At 44.9% G+C, this 12,500-nt stretch overlaps 1 long non-coding RNA gene and 2 other non-coding genes across 8 annotated transcripts in view; 1 reads left to right on the top strand and 2 right to left on the bottom strand.

Moving 5' to 3' along the window:
• The window catches only part of LOC126877048 (uncharacterized), a 150,231-nt gene that overhangs the window by 77,220 nt on the left and 60,511 nt on the right, over positions 1-12,500 (top strand). The window contains exon 1 of one of the 6 annotated variants that reach the window (XR_007694711.1): positions 2,459-2,671. The exons of 4 other annotated variants lie outside the window; for them this stretch is intronic. This is a non-coding gene — a long non-coding RNA (uncharacterized LOC126877048). One more of the 6 variants, XR_007694706.1, reaches the window with a different exon arrangement.
• On the bottom strand, positions 1,271-1,425 carry LOC126877050 (5.8S ribosomal RNA). Its single transcript, XR_007694713.1, has one exon. It is a non-coding gene; the product is annotated as a 5.8S ribosomal RNA (ribosomal RNA).
• Positions 4,812-6,734, bottom strand: LOC126877062 (small subunit ribosomal RNA). Its single transcript, XR_007694724.1, has one exon. It is a non-coding gene; the product is annotated as a small subunit ribosomal RNA (ribosomal RNA).

The raw sequence follows: 12,500 nt of genomic DNA, 5'->3' as shown, positions 1-12,500 counted from the left end.
TCTCTCCGACGACGACGACCGTACGAACAACTTCGTAACGGACTCACATGCGCATCTTCCTCGGGTACAGAAACGCTGCGGAAAACACCTCGAGCTTGTAGTTACAGCAGCACCCGTGTATAGCCGATCTTAGACACACGCTAGTTCGCACACGCGTTACATATATAATATGTAAGATTTCCGACGAACGTGGCTTTTCGGGAGCCAGGCGCGCGGGCAGAGAGATACACGACGACGGGGAAAATTCGTCCCGATACGAGTACGTGTACTCTCCGATCTCCGCGCGACGCTGGGGATCATACCTCCCTAAGTCGTCAGAGCGCTCGAAGAAATCTCGCGTGTGCGTTCCCGGATCTACGGCTGATACTTTCGGGGCTTGTAAAAAAGCACAGAGCGTGTAAAACGCAACGACGACCCATCGATGCGACGGTCCTCGTTGTTGTCAGTCGCTTTCGCGAAGAGACGGAGTGGGCATTCGATCCCTGGGGCTGTACGAGAGTCTTAAGAAAAGACGGTAGATTATGGCAAAGTTTCGCACGCCATCGAGTTTAGGTTTTTTTTTTGGTTCTCTCTTCTCTCCTCTCTCGACCGAGTTCCCATATTTGCTTTCTCTCTCAGTCTCGCCAAATATAATATTCTTTTAAGACGACGTCGGGGGCGCGGACCTTCGTGCGTCGAACACCGGCAAACGTAGCATATATCGCCTGATATGAAAAAAAAATCGGTCACGAGGAGAACACTACGAGTATATACGTTCGATAACCGATACACGAAGCGGTGCATAAGCGGGCGGTCGCCCTCGTAAGGACGACTCACGACGCCGCGAGCACTCACGCAGGTCCGTGACCGGTTCTCTCCGCTCTTATTCGTATCCCTTCGTATACCTTCGTCCGACTCTGAAACGTTCTCTTATAATTTTTAAGAAGAACGACGGCGGGTTGTCAAGGCAAGAAGGGACAGAGAGAGACAGAGGTAGAGTTTCGTAGTCTCCCGTGAACACGATAGATTATATATCGAGCATGCGTACGACTTGCACGGTCTCTGCACGACCGCGACGAACGCCGACGAGCGTCCAACAATCGCTCGTACGTCGCGTATGTTCTCTCCGTCCGCTCTTATTCGTATCCTCGTTCTTGTACCTTCGTCCGACTCTGAAACGTTCTCTTATATAAAGAAGAACGACGGCGGGTTGTTAAGGCAAGAAGGGACAGAGAGAGACAGATACGGAGAGTAACGATACGCAACGCAAGCAGTCTTAGGTTTACGTGAGCAACCCTCAGCCAGGCGTGGTCCAGGAATTGTATCCGTGGACCGCAATGTGCGTTCGAAATGTCGATGTTCATGTGTCCTGCAGTTCACACGTTGACGCGCAATTAGCTGCGTTCTTCATCGACCCACGAGCCAAGTGATCCACCGTTCAGGGTAATCTTTTATAAATTTACAACAGTTCAATACTCAAATGTACTCTTCTCGGTTCTAGCGAAGCCGAGTTCCGTCACGTTCGACCAACGGGAATCGAACGCGCAGAAGTCGCCATAGGATTGACGACACAAAAACGTTCGAAAAAAAAAGAAAACGACGAACGCGCGAAGATACGCGCGTTCGCCGGCCGGGCGTAAAGTACATTATGATATATAACAACCATCGAGATCGAAGCTCCGTTCGTCAGGAAACGACGGGGATATATACACCCGATTCTGAATCCTCTGTACAGCACACGATCTCGCGAACGAGTAAGCACGGTGGCTAGCCCATGTTATATATGTGTTTGATTCTACTCTCTCGTCCAATTATTCAAGAAACAGCGCGCGTGCATCTCTCCATCGTTCGGGTGATAGTAAAGATTCGATGGGATTCGCGCGGCCGTCCGCCTCGAGCGGTCTTTCGTCCCAATATCCAGAAGCAGAGTTTGAAAAACTCTAGCGACGGCACGGGTGTCCGACTCACGACATCGAGGTTTCGAAGCCGGCGATCCCCTCCGAACGGATGGCGACCACGCGACCGACTGAAAGCATGAAAAATCGACGAAAGATAGAACACATCTCCGTTCGGGTGGTGTTTTTTCTTTAAAAAAAAAAAAAAAAACAAAAATTCGATGGGACTCGCAGCCATCGTCCTCGCGCGGTCTTTCGTCCCGATATCCAGAAGCAGAGTTTGAAAAACTCTAGCGACGGCACGGGTGTCCGACTCACGACAACGAGGATAGACAGCCGGTCCCCTCCGAACGGGTTATGCGATGATAAACTCGATGAAACTTTAGTCTCGTTCAGGTAGTGTGTGTCTTGTAAATCAAAAATTCGATGGGACACGCATCCATCGTCCTCGCGCGGTCTTTCGTCCCAACATCCAGAAGCAGAGTTTGAAAAACTCTAGCGACGGCACGGGTGTCCGACTCACGACAACGAGGATAGACAGCCGGTCCCCTCTGAACGGTATATTATATATGAGATGATAGACGACAAACTGGATGAAACTTTAAGTCTCGTTCAGGTAGTGTGTAAATCAAAAATTCGATGGGACTCGCATCCGTCGTCCTCGCGCGGTCTTTCGTCCCGATATCCAGAAGCAGAGTTTGAAAAACTCTAGCGACGGCACGGGTGTCCGACTCACGACAACGAGGAAAGACAGCCGGTCCCCTCTGAACGGTATATTATATGAAACTTTAAGTCTCGTTCAGGTAGTGTGTAAGTCAAAAATTCGATGGGACTCGCATCCGTCGTCCTCGCGCGGTCTTTCGTCCCGATATCCAGAAGCAGAGTTTGAAAAACTCTAGCGACGGCACGGGTGTCCGACTCACGACAACGAGGATAGACAGCCGGTCCCCTCTGAACGGTATATTATATATGCGATGATAGACGACAAACTGGATGAAACTTTAAGTCTCGTTCAGGTAGTGTGTAAATAAAAAATTCGATGGGACTCGCATCCGTCGTCCTCGCGCGGTCTTTCGTCCCGATATCCAGAAGCAGAGTTTGAAAAACTCTAGCGACGGCACGGGTGTCCGACTCACGACAACGAGGAAAGACAGCCGGTCCCCTCTGAACGGTATATTATATGAAACTTTAAGTCTCGTTCAGGTAGTGTGTAAGTCAAAAATTCGATGGGACTCGCATCCGTCGTCCTCGCGCGGTCTTTCGTCCCGATATCCAGAAGCAGAGTTTGAAAAACTCTAGCGACGGCACGGGTGTCCGACTCACGACAACGAGGATAGACAGCCGGTCCCCTCTGAACGGTATATAATATGAAACTTTAAGTCTCGTTCAGGTAGTGTGTAAGTCAAAAATTCGATGGGACTCGCATCCGTCGTCCTCGCGCGGTCTTTCGTCCCGATATCCAGAAGCAGAGTTTGAAAAACTCTAGCGACGGCACGGGTGTCCGACTCACGACAACGAGGATAGACAGCCGGTCCCCTCTGAACGGTATATAATATACATTATGCGACGGTAGACGATCAACTAGACGAAACTTTAGTCTCGTTCAGGTGGTGTAAAAAAAATTCGATGGGATACGCACGCACGGCTGTCGTCGTCCTCGAGCGGTCTTTCGTCCCAATATCCAGAAGCAGAGTTTGAAAAACTCTAGCGACGGCACGGGTGTCCGACTCACGACATCGAGGCTTCGAAGCCGGCGGCGTTCCCCTCTGAACGAACTTCGGCTAGACTAGTTACGAATCGTTGCTACACATCGTCTTCATCGTCGTCGTCGTCGACATCGACATCATCATCATATCATCATCATCATCATCATCATCATCATCGGTCATCGTCGCATAGCGGGCCAACATCCACGCGATGCGTCTTCGTTCTAGGTTACCCGATCCACGAGTATGTTACACGTGGTTTCGTTATTTCGAACGAAACGACATACGAAGAGCACACGCCCTTTGGGTAGGAAGCACGTTTCGAGAACGACGAGAGTTTCGATGAAAGAGACGAGAGAAGTCGACGCAGAAGGTATCCATGGATCTTCGAAGAGAACCTTCGAAGATGTATATCGGTATCCTTTCGCTCTGCGCGACTCGCTACAAGTTCTTTCGCTCTCGTCGACTCGTTCTAGACGCTTCGTTCGATCCCAAAGAGGAGTCTTCGATATGTCCCGTTGCTAGGAGGAGAACAAACGCAACACAGACCACGAAACATAGAAGAGAATAGGCGAGCATGATCACTCCGACACGAGGCACTTTAGAGATTTTCTTATTAGTTTGCATGGACTTTTATATTTCGTTTGTACGGTTTCCACGATGCAAATACGAAATACGAGATCGTGACGGCGGGTCTTTCTGTGTACGGCCTCTCGCAGGCGCCACGACTGCATTTCTCTTTACACCTGGTTTCCATCGTAATTTTTTCGTTTGATATCGAGCCTTAACTTTTGTTGGCTCTTTCGAAGCTAGAGTTCCCTTTTATTAGAATTTCATATATATATATATTATATGTTATATGTTTTATTCGGAGACGGCGGGTCTTTCTGTTTACGACCTCACGCAGGCGCCTCGAATAAGTTTCATTCGCATTTCGTTTTTATACTTGTATATATATATCTCTTCATCCCGATGATCGAGAGAGAGTGCCACCTTCTCTTCGTATAATTCCGTAGCTGGAGGGTCGTCTCCTCCTTAAGAATATTTCTATTCGTGCCAACGGAGGTTGCCAAGCTCCCTGGCGTTTTCGTTTGTTAAAGTATATAGCTTGTTAATACGTCGTATATACTTTCGTCGATACAGGAGGAGTACGGCTCCTTACCGACCATTGTGATATATATTTCATAGTTTTTATATGTGTTCAAGTCAAATTCTTTTGGTATCGTATCGTTAATGATCCTTCCGCAGGTTCACCTACGGAAACCTTGTTACGACTTTTACTTCCTCTAAATGATCAAGTTTGGTCATCTTCCCGGTAACATCGGCAATGCTTATCACATTGGCCGCGCACCAGTCCGAAGACCTCACTAAATCATTCAATCGGTAGTAGCGACGGGCGGTGTGTACAAAGGGCAGGGACGTAATCAACGCGAGCTTATGACTCGCGCTTACTGGGAATTCCTCGTTCATGGGGAATAATTGCAAGCCCCAATCCCTAGCACGAAGGAGGTTCAGCGGGTTACCCGGGCCTTTCGGCCAGGGAAAACACGCTGATTCCTTCAGTGTAGCGCGCGTGCGGCCCAGAACATCTAAGGGCATCACAGACCTGTTATTGCTCAATCTCGTGCGGCTAGAAGCCGCCTGTTCCTCTAAGAAGATTTGTTTGTACGTTGGTAGTAAAAACCCACCGACCGAAGCCGGGGGCCTTCGAGATACCATAAGTTACGTCTATTTAGCAGGCTAGAGTCTCGTTCGTTATCGGAATTAACCAGACAAATCGCTCCACCAACTAAGAACGGCCATGCACCACCACCCACCGAATCAAGAAAGAGCTATCAATCTGTCAATCCTTCCGGTGTCCGGGCCTGGTGAGGTTTCCCGTGTTGAGTCAAATTAAGCCGCAGGCTCCACTCCTGGTGGTGCCCTTCCGTCAATTCCTTTAAGTTTCAGCTTTGCAACCATACTTCCCCCGGAACCCAAAAGCTTTGGTTTCCCGGAAGCTGCCCGCCGAGTCATCGGAGGAACTTCGGCGGATCGCTGGCTGGCATCGTTTATGGTTAGAACTAGGGCGGTATCTGATCGCCTTCGAACCTCTAACTTTCGTTCTTGATTAATGAAAACATTTTTGGCAAATGCTTTCGCTTCTGTCCGTCTTGCGACGATCCAAGAATTTCACCTCTAACGTCGCAATACGAATGCCCCCATCTGTCCCTATTAATCATTACCTCGGGGCTCCGAAAACCAACAAAATAGAACCGAGGTCCTATTCCATTATTCCATGCACACAGTATTCAGGCGAAGGTAGCCTGCTTTAAGCACTCTAATTTGTTCAAAGTAAACGTATCGGCCCACCTCGACACTCAGTGAAGAGCACCGCGATGGGATATTAGTTGGACCGCCCGCGAGGAGCTAAGCCCACCGATAGGACGTACCACATAATGCCAGTTAAACACCGCGAGCGGTGAACCGACACTGTGACACACAGATTCAACTACGAGCTTTTTAACCGCAACAACTTTAATATACGCTATTGGAGCTGGAATTACCGCGGCTGCTGGCACCAGACTTGCCCTCCAATTGGTCCTCGTTAAAGGATTTAAAGTGTACTCATTCCGATTACGGGGCCTCGGATGAGTCCCGTATCGTTATTTTTCGTCACTACCTCCCCGTGCCGGGAGTGGGTAATTTGCGCGCCTGCTGCCTTCCTTGGATGTGGTAGCTGTTTCTCAGGCTCCCTCTCCGGAATCGAACCCTGATTCCCCGTTACCCGTTACAACCATGGTAGGCGCAGAACCTACCATCGACAGTTGATAAGGCAGACATTTGAAAGATGCGTCGCCGGTGCTAGATGACCATGCGATCAGCACAAAGTTATTCAGAGTCACCAAAACAAACGATGGACGGACAGACGAGCCATCCGCCACCGATTGGTTTTGATCTAATAAAAGCATTCCTACCATCTCTGGTCGGAATCTGTTTGCATGTATTAGCTCTAGAATTACCACAGTTATCCAAGTAAATGTAGGTATGATCTAAGAAACCATAACTGATTTAATGAGCCATTCGCGGTTTCACCTTAATGCGGCATGTACTGAGACATGCATGGCTTAATCTTTGAGACAAGCATATGACTACTGGCAGGATCAACCAGGGATCTTATTCGTATAACAATTCTTATAAATTTCGTTTAAGTTCTCTTCGTGTCGTAGGTGGGACGTAAGCACCGTACGACGAGACTTTTCGTTCTTAAGATAGATATATCTATAAAATATATCTCCTAGCGACGTTCGAGATACACCCATAGTTCAGTAATAATCTTCGAACGCCGCTCGCAGCCACTTTGTAATTCTCAACTCCACCTCCTCTCTTCTCTCTCTCTCTTTCTCATAGTCTTATATAAAATGTTTAGAATCGTACTTCTAAAGGAACATTTCCATAATGCTGTCTTCGTGTAAAAAGACTTATTAGAATATCTTAGCGGTAAAGCACGTATACGCACCTCACGCTGAACGAACAAGCGCGTATCCCAGTGCGTCGCGCTGGACATACCGTAAGAATATTCTTTCAATCGGTAGAACATTTTCGGCAGAAGACATACTACGCAAAGATAGTACGCTCCTACCGCCTCATCGGATACTTCTGCGAAAGCAGAAGTTTTTATAGAAAGCAGACGGTTATACTCTTTTGAATGAATCGATGCTCAGTTAGTACAAGCACACACGCATCTAACAATTTTTGTTAGAATACGTACACACAGGTCACCAGCTTCCCGACTCAGGGGAACCTTGCCACGATATTTGGTCATTACGTCCAGGACAGCGACCCGCGGCGCAGCAGTGTAGAGAAAAAACCAGAACGAGAACGGAGGAACAGTCGAGAAATAGCGTAAAATACACTAAGACTCGAGGAGCGGTGACTGAATTCTCAACCGAGGCCGTAGAATAGCCACGCGCTCAACGCTGTTCCGACCGAACCGTCCGGCTCGACGTCTCTCTTATAGATACGAAAGCGCCAGCCGGAAGGCCGGCGCCGGCCGGGCTAGCGGCCGCGCGCTTACGGTGCAAAACCTCCGTAGCAACGTACCGTTCGGAAGGGACGCTGGAACTTAGTCTCGCGAACGCTCGATCACTACTATACAAAGCCAATATCCAACCATCGAAATACATTACCAGACGTTTTATTAACATAATAGAAATGCATTTTTACCAAAAAATTAATTTTTTTTTCACCGAAAAATTGCATCAGTAAACATACTCTTTTATCGAATACGGACAAAAAATAAGTTTATAATCAATTACAATACGTTAAAATAAGTAGAAATATGCAAAAAAATATATACCTTGTAACGTTAATTAACGAAAAAATTAGAAAAATATCCCAGTCGTGTCAGTTCGACGAACGCTAATTTTTTGAAAAAATCGATAAAAATGTTTAATCCCGACGTATTTAATAGAGATAGAACGATTCCCGTAAAAAAATTTATACCTTGTAACGCTTTTTAACGAATAAACTCGAAAAAACTTTTTCGCCCTCGGAATTTTTCTAAGTCCCAACGTACCGGCTCGGAATTTTTCTATGTTCCAACGACCGGTCGTGTCGGTCCAAACGTTTTTATATCCGTCTGCCGACGATATAAACGCTTAATCCCGACGTATTTTATCGAGTTATAACGATTTCTTGAAAAATATTCGTACGTTATAACGCTTTTTAACGAATTAATCGAAAAAGAGTGTTCGGTCCGAAAATTTTCTAAGTACGAACGACCGGCCGCATAGGTCCGTTTTTAAAAATCGTTCTCGGACGGAAATAAACCATTAATCCCGACGTATTTCGTCGAGTTACGTCGATTTATGCAAAAAAATTCATACCTTGTAACGCTTTTTAACGAATAAACTCGAAAAAACTTTTTCGCCCTCGGAATTTTTCTAAGTCCCAACGTACCGGCTCGGAATTTTTCTATGTTCCAACGACCGGTCGTGTCGGTCCAAACGTTTTTATATCCGTCTGCCGACGATACAAACGCTTAATCCCGACGTATTTTATCGAGTTATAACGATTTCTTGAAAAATATTCGTACGTTATAACGCTTTTTAACGAATTAATCGAAAAAGAGTGTTCGGTCCGAAAATTTTCTAAGTACGAACGACCGGCCGCATAGGTCCGTTTTTAAAAATCGTTCTCGGACGGAAATAAACCATTAATCCCGACGTATTTCGTCGAGTTACGTCGATTTATGCAAAAAAATTCATACCTTGTAACGCTTTTTAACGAATAAACTCGAAAAAACTTTTTCGCCCTCGGAATTTTTCTAAGTCCCAACGTACCGGCTCGGAATTTTTCTATGTTCCAACGACCGGTCGTGTCGGTCCAAACGTTTTTATATCCGTCTGCCGACGATATAAACGCTTAATCCCGACGTATTTTATCGAGTTATAACGATTTCTTGAAAAATATTCGTACGTTATAACGCTTTTTAACGAATTAATCGAAAAAGAGTGTTCGGTCCGAAAATTTTCTAAGTACGAACGACCGGCCGCATAGGTCCGTTTTTAAAAATCGTTCTCGGACGGAAATAAACCATTAATCCCGACGTATTTCGTCGAGTTACGTCGATTTATGCAAAAAAATTCATACCTTGTAACGCTTTTTAACGAATAAACTCGAAAAAACTTTTTCGCCCTCGGAATTTTTCTAAGTCCCAACGTACCGGCTCGGAATTTTTCTATGTTCCAACGACCGGTCGTGTCGGTCCAAACGTTTTTATATCCGTCTGCCGACGATATAAACGCTTAATCCCGACGTATTTTATCGAGTTATAACGATTTCTTGAAAAATATTCGTACGTTATAACGCTTTTTAACGAATTAATCGAAAAAGAGTGTTCGGTCCGAAAATTTTCTAAGTACGAACGACCGGCCGCATAGGTCCGTTTTTAAAAATCGTTCTCGGACGGAAATAAACCATTAATCCCGACGTATTTCGTCGAGTTACGTCGATTTATGCAAAAAAATTCATACCTTGTAACGCTTTTTAACGAATAAACTCGAAAAAACTTTTTCGCCCTCGGAATTTTTCTAAGTCCCAACGTACCGGCTCGGAATTTTTCTATGTTCCAACGACCGGTCGTGTCGGTCCAAACGTTTTTATATCCGTCTGCCGACGATATAAACGCTTAATCCCGACGTATTTTATCGAGTTATAACGATTTCTTGAAAAATATTCGTACGTTATAACGCTTTTTAACGAATTAATCGAAAAAGAGTGTTCGGTCCGAAAATTTTCTAAGTACGAACGACCGGCCGCATAGGTCCGTTTTTAAAAATCGTTCTCGGACGGAAATAAACCATTAATCCCGACGTATTTCGTCGAGTTACGTCGATTTATGCAAAAAAATTCATACCTTGTAACGCTTTTTAACGAATAAACTCGAAAAAACTTTTTCGCCCTCGGAATTTTTCTAAGTCCCAACGTACCGGCTCGGAATTTTTCTATGTTCCAACGACCGGTCGTGTCGGTCCAAACGTTTTTATATCCGTCTGCCGACGATACAAACGCTTAATCCCGACGTATTTTATCGAGTTATAACGATTTCTTGAAAAATATTCGTACGTTATAACGCTTTTTAACGAATTAATCGAAAAAGAGTGTTCGGTCCGAAAATTTTCTAAGTACGAACGACCGGCCGCATAGGTCCGTTTTTAAAAATCGTTCTCGGACGGAAATAAACCATTAATCCCGACGTATTTCGTCGAGTTACGTCGATTTATGCAAAAAAATTCATACCTTGTAACGCTTTTTAACGAATAAACTCGAAAAAACTTTTTCGCCCTCGGAATTTTTCTAAGTCCCAACGTACCGGCTCGGAATTTTTCTATGTTCCAACGACCGGTCGTGTCGGTCCAAACGTTTTTATATCCGTCTGCCGACGATATAAACGCTTAATCCCGACGTATTTTATCGAGTTATAACGATTTCTTGAAAAATATTCGTACGTTATAACGCTTTTTAACGAATTAATCGAAAAAGAGTGTTCGGTCCGAAAATTTTCTAAGTACGAACGACCGGCCGCATAGGTCCGTTTTTAAAAATCGTTCTCGGACGGAAATAAACCATTAATCCCGACGTATTTCGTCGAGTTACGTCGATTTATGCAAAAAAATTCATACCTTGTAACGCTTTTTAACGAATAAACTCGAAAAAACTTTTTCGCCCTCGGAATTTTTCTAAGTCCCAACGTACCGGCTCGGAATTTTTCTATGTTCCAACGACCGGTCGTGTCGGTCCAAACGTTTTTATATCCGTCTGCCGACGATATAAACGCTTAATCCCGACGTATTTTATCGAGTTATAACGATTTCTTGTAAAATATTCATACCTTCTAACACTTTTTAACGAGTTATTTGGAGGGGATCTTTCGGCCTTTTCGTAGCGGTGCGAAAAAATTCTAAGTTCCAACGTCCCAGTCACGTTGGTCCGGAGGATGAAATTTTTCAAAAAAATAAAGTGAAATCGCTACTTTCGACTAGATTTCGTTGAAACATAACGATTTCACACAAAATTTCTATACCTTATAACACTTTTTCCCGAGTTATTTCGAGTTGAACTTTCGGTACTTTCGTAACGGGGCGAAAAAATTCTAAGTTCCAACGTCCCGGTCACGTTGGTCCGGAGGGTGAAATTTTTTAAAAAAATAAAGTGAAATCGCTACTTTCGACTAGATTTCGTCGATACGTAACGATTTCACGCAAAATTTCGATACGTTATAACGCTTTTTAGCGAGTTATTTCGAGTTGAACTTTCGGTACTTTCGTAACGGGGCGAAAAAATTCTAAGTTCCAACGTCCCGGTCAGGTTGGTCCGGAGGACGAAATTTTTTAAAAAAATAAAGTGAAATCGCTACTTTCGACTAGATTTCGTCGAAACGTAACGATTTCACGCAAAATTTCGATACGTTATAACGCTTTTTGGCGAGTTATTTCGAGTTGAACTTTCGGCCTTTTCGTAGCGGTGCGAAAAAATTCTAAGTTCCAACGTCCCGGTCACGTTGGTCCGGTGGACGAAATTTTTTAAAAAAATAAAGTGAAATCGCTACTTTCGACTAGATTTCGTCGAAACGTAACGATTTCATACAAAAGTTCGATACGTTATAACGCTTTTTGGCGAGTTATTTCGAGTTGAACTTTCGGTACTTTCGTAACGGGGCGAAAAAATTCTAAGTTCCAACGTCCCGGTCACGTTGGTCCGGAGGACGAAATTTTTTAAAAAAATAAAGTGAAATCGTTACGTTCGACTAGATTTCGTCGATACGTAACGATTTCACGCAAAATTTCTATACCTTATAACGCTTTTTCCCGAGTTATTTCGAGTTGAACTTTCGGTACTTTCGTAACGGTGCGAAAAAATTCTAAGTTCCAACGTCCCGGTCACGTTGGTCCGGAGGACGAAATTTTTTAAAAAAATAAAGTGAAATCGCTACTTTCGACTAGATTTCGTCGATACGTAACGATTTCACTGATAATTTCGATGCGTCATAACGCTTTTTCTCGAGTTATTTCGACTCGAACGTTCGAACAGTGGCGAATATTTCAAAGTCCCTGCGACGCAACGATACGCTCTTACGCGTTGCTCGCTCGCTCCGCTCGCTCGAAAAAAAAATAGCCCAACCCAAAACCAATCCCTTTCGCGTTCGTTCTTCGATTTCATCGAAATCTTCGTTCGAACGCTCGGGATCGGTTTTGGGTTGGGCTATATTCGTCCGAGCGAGCGCAGCGAGCGAGCATTTGTCGCGATTATTTTCCTCGTTTTCGTCTCTCTCGTGAAACGGGAAAAAACGTGGAAAACGGGAAAAAAACGGGAAAAAACGCGAAGAAACGGGAAAAAACGCGAAAAAACGTTTAAAAATATTTGAAAAAGCGCGCGC

Source organism: Bombus huntii, unplaced genomic scaffold (genome assembly GCF_024542735.1).
Source record: "Bombus huntii isolate Logan2020A unplaced genomic scaffold, iyBomHunt1.1 ctg00000114.1, whole genome shotgun sequence".
NCBI lineage: Eukaryota > Metazoa > Arthropoda > Insecta > Hymenoptera > Apidae > Bombus > Bombus huntii.
The sequence above is the reverse complement of the archived record's forward strand: the minus strand, read 5'-3'. Positions and strand labels throughout refer to the sequence as shown.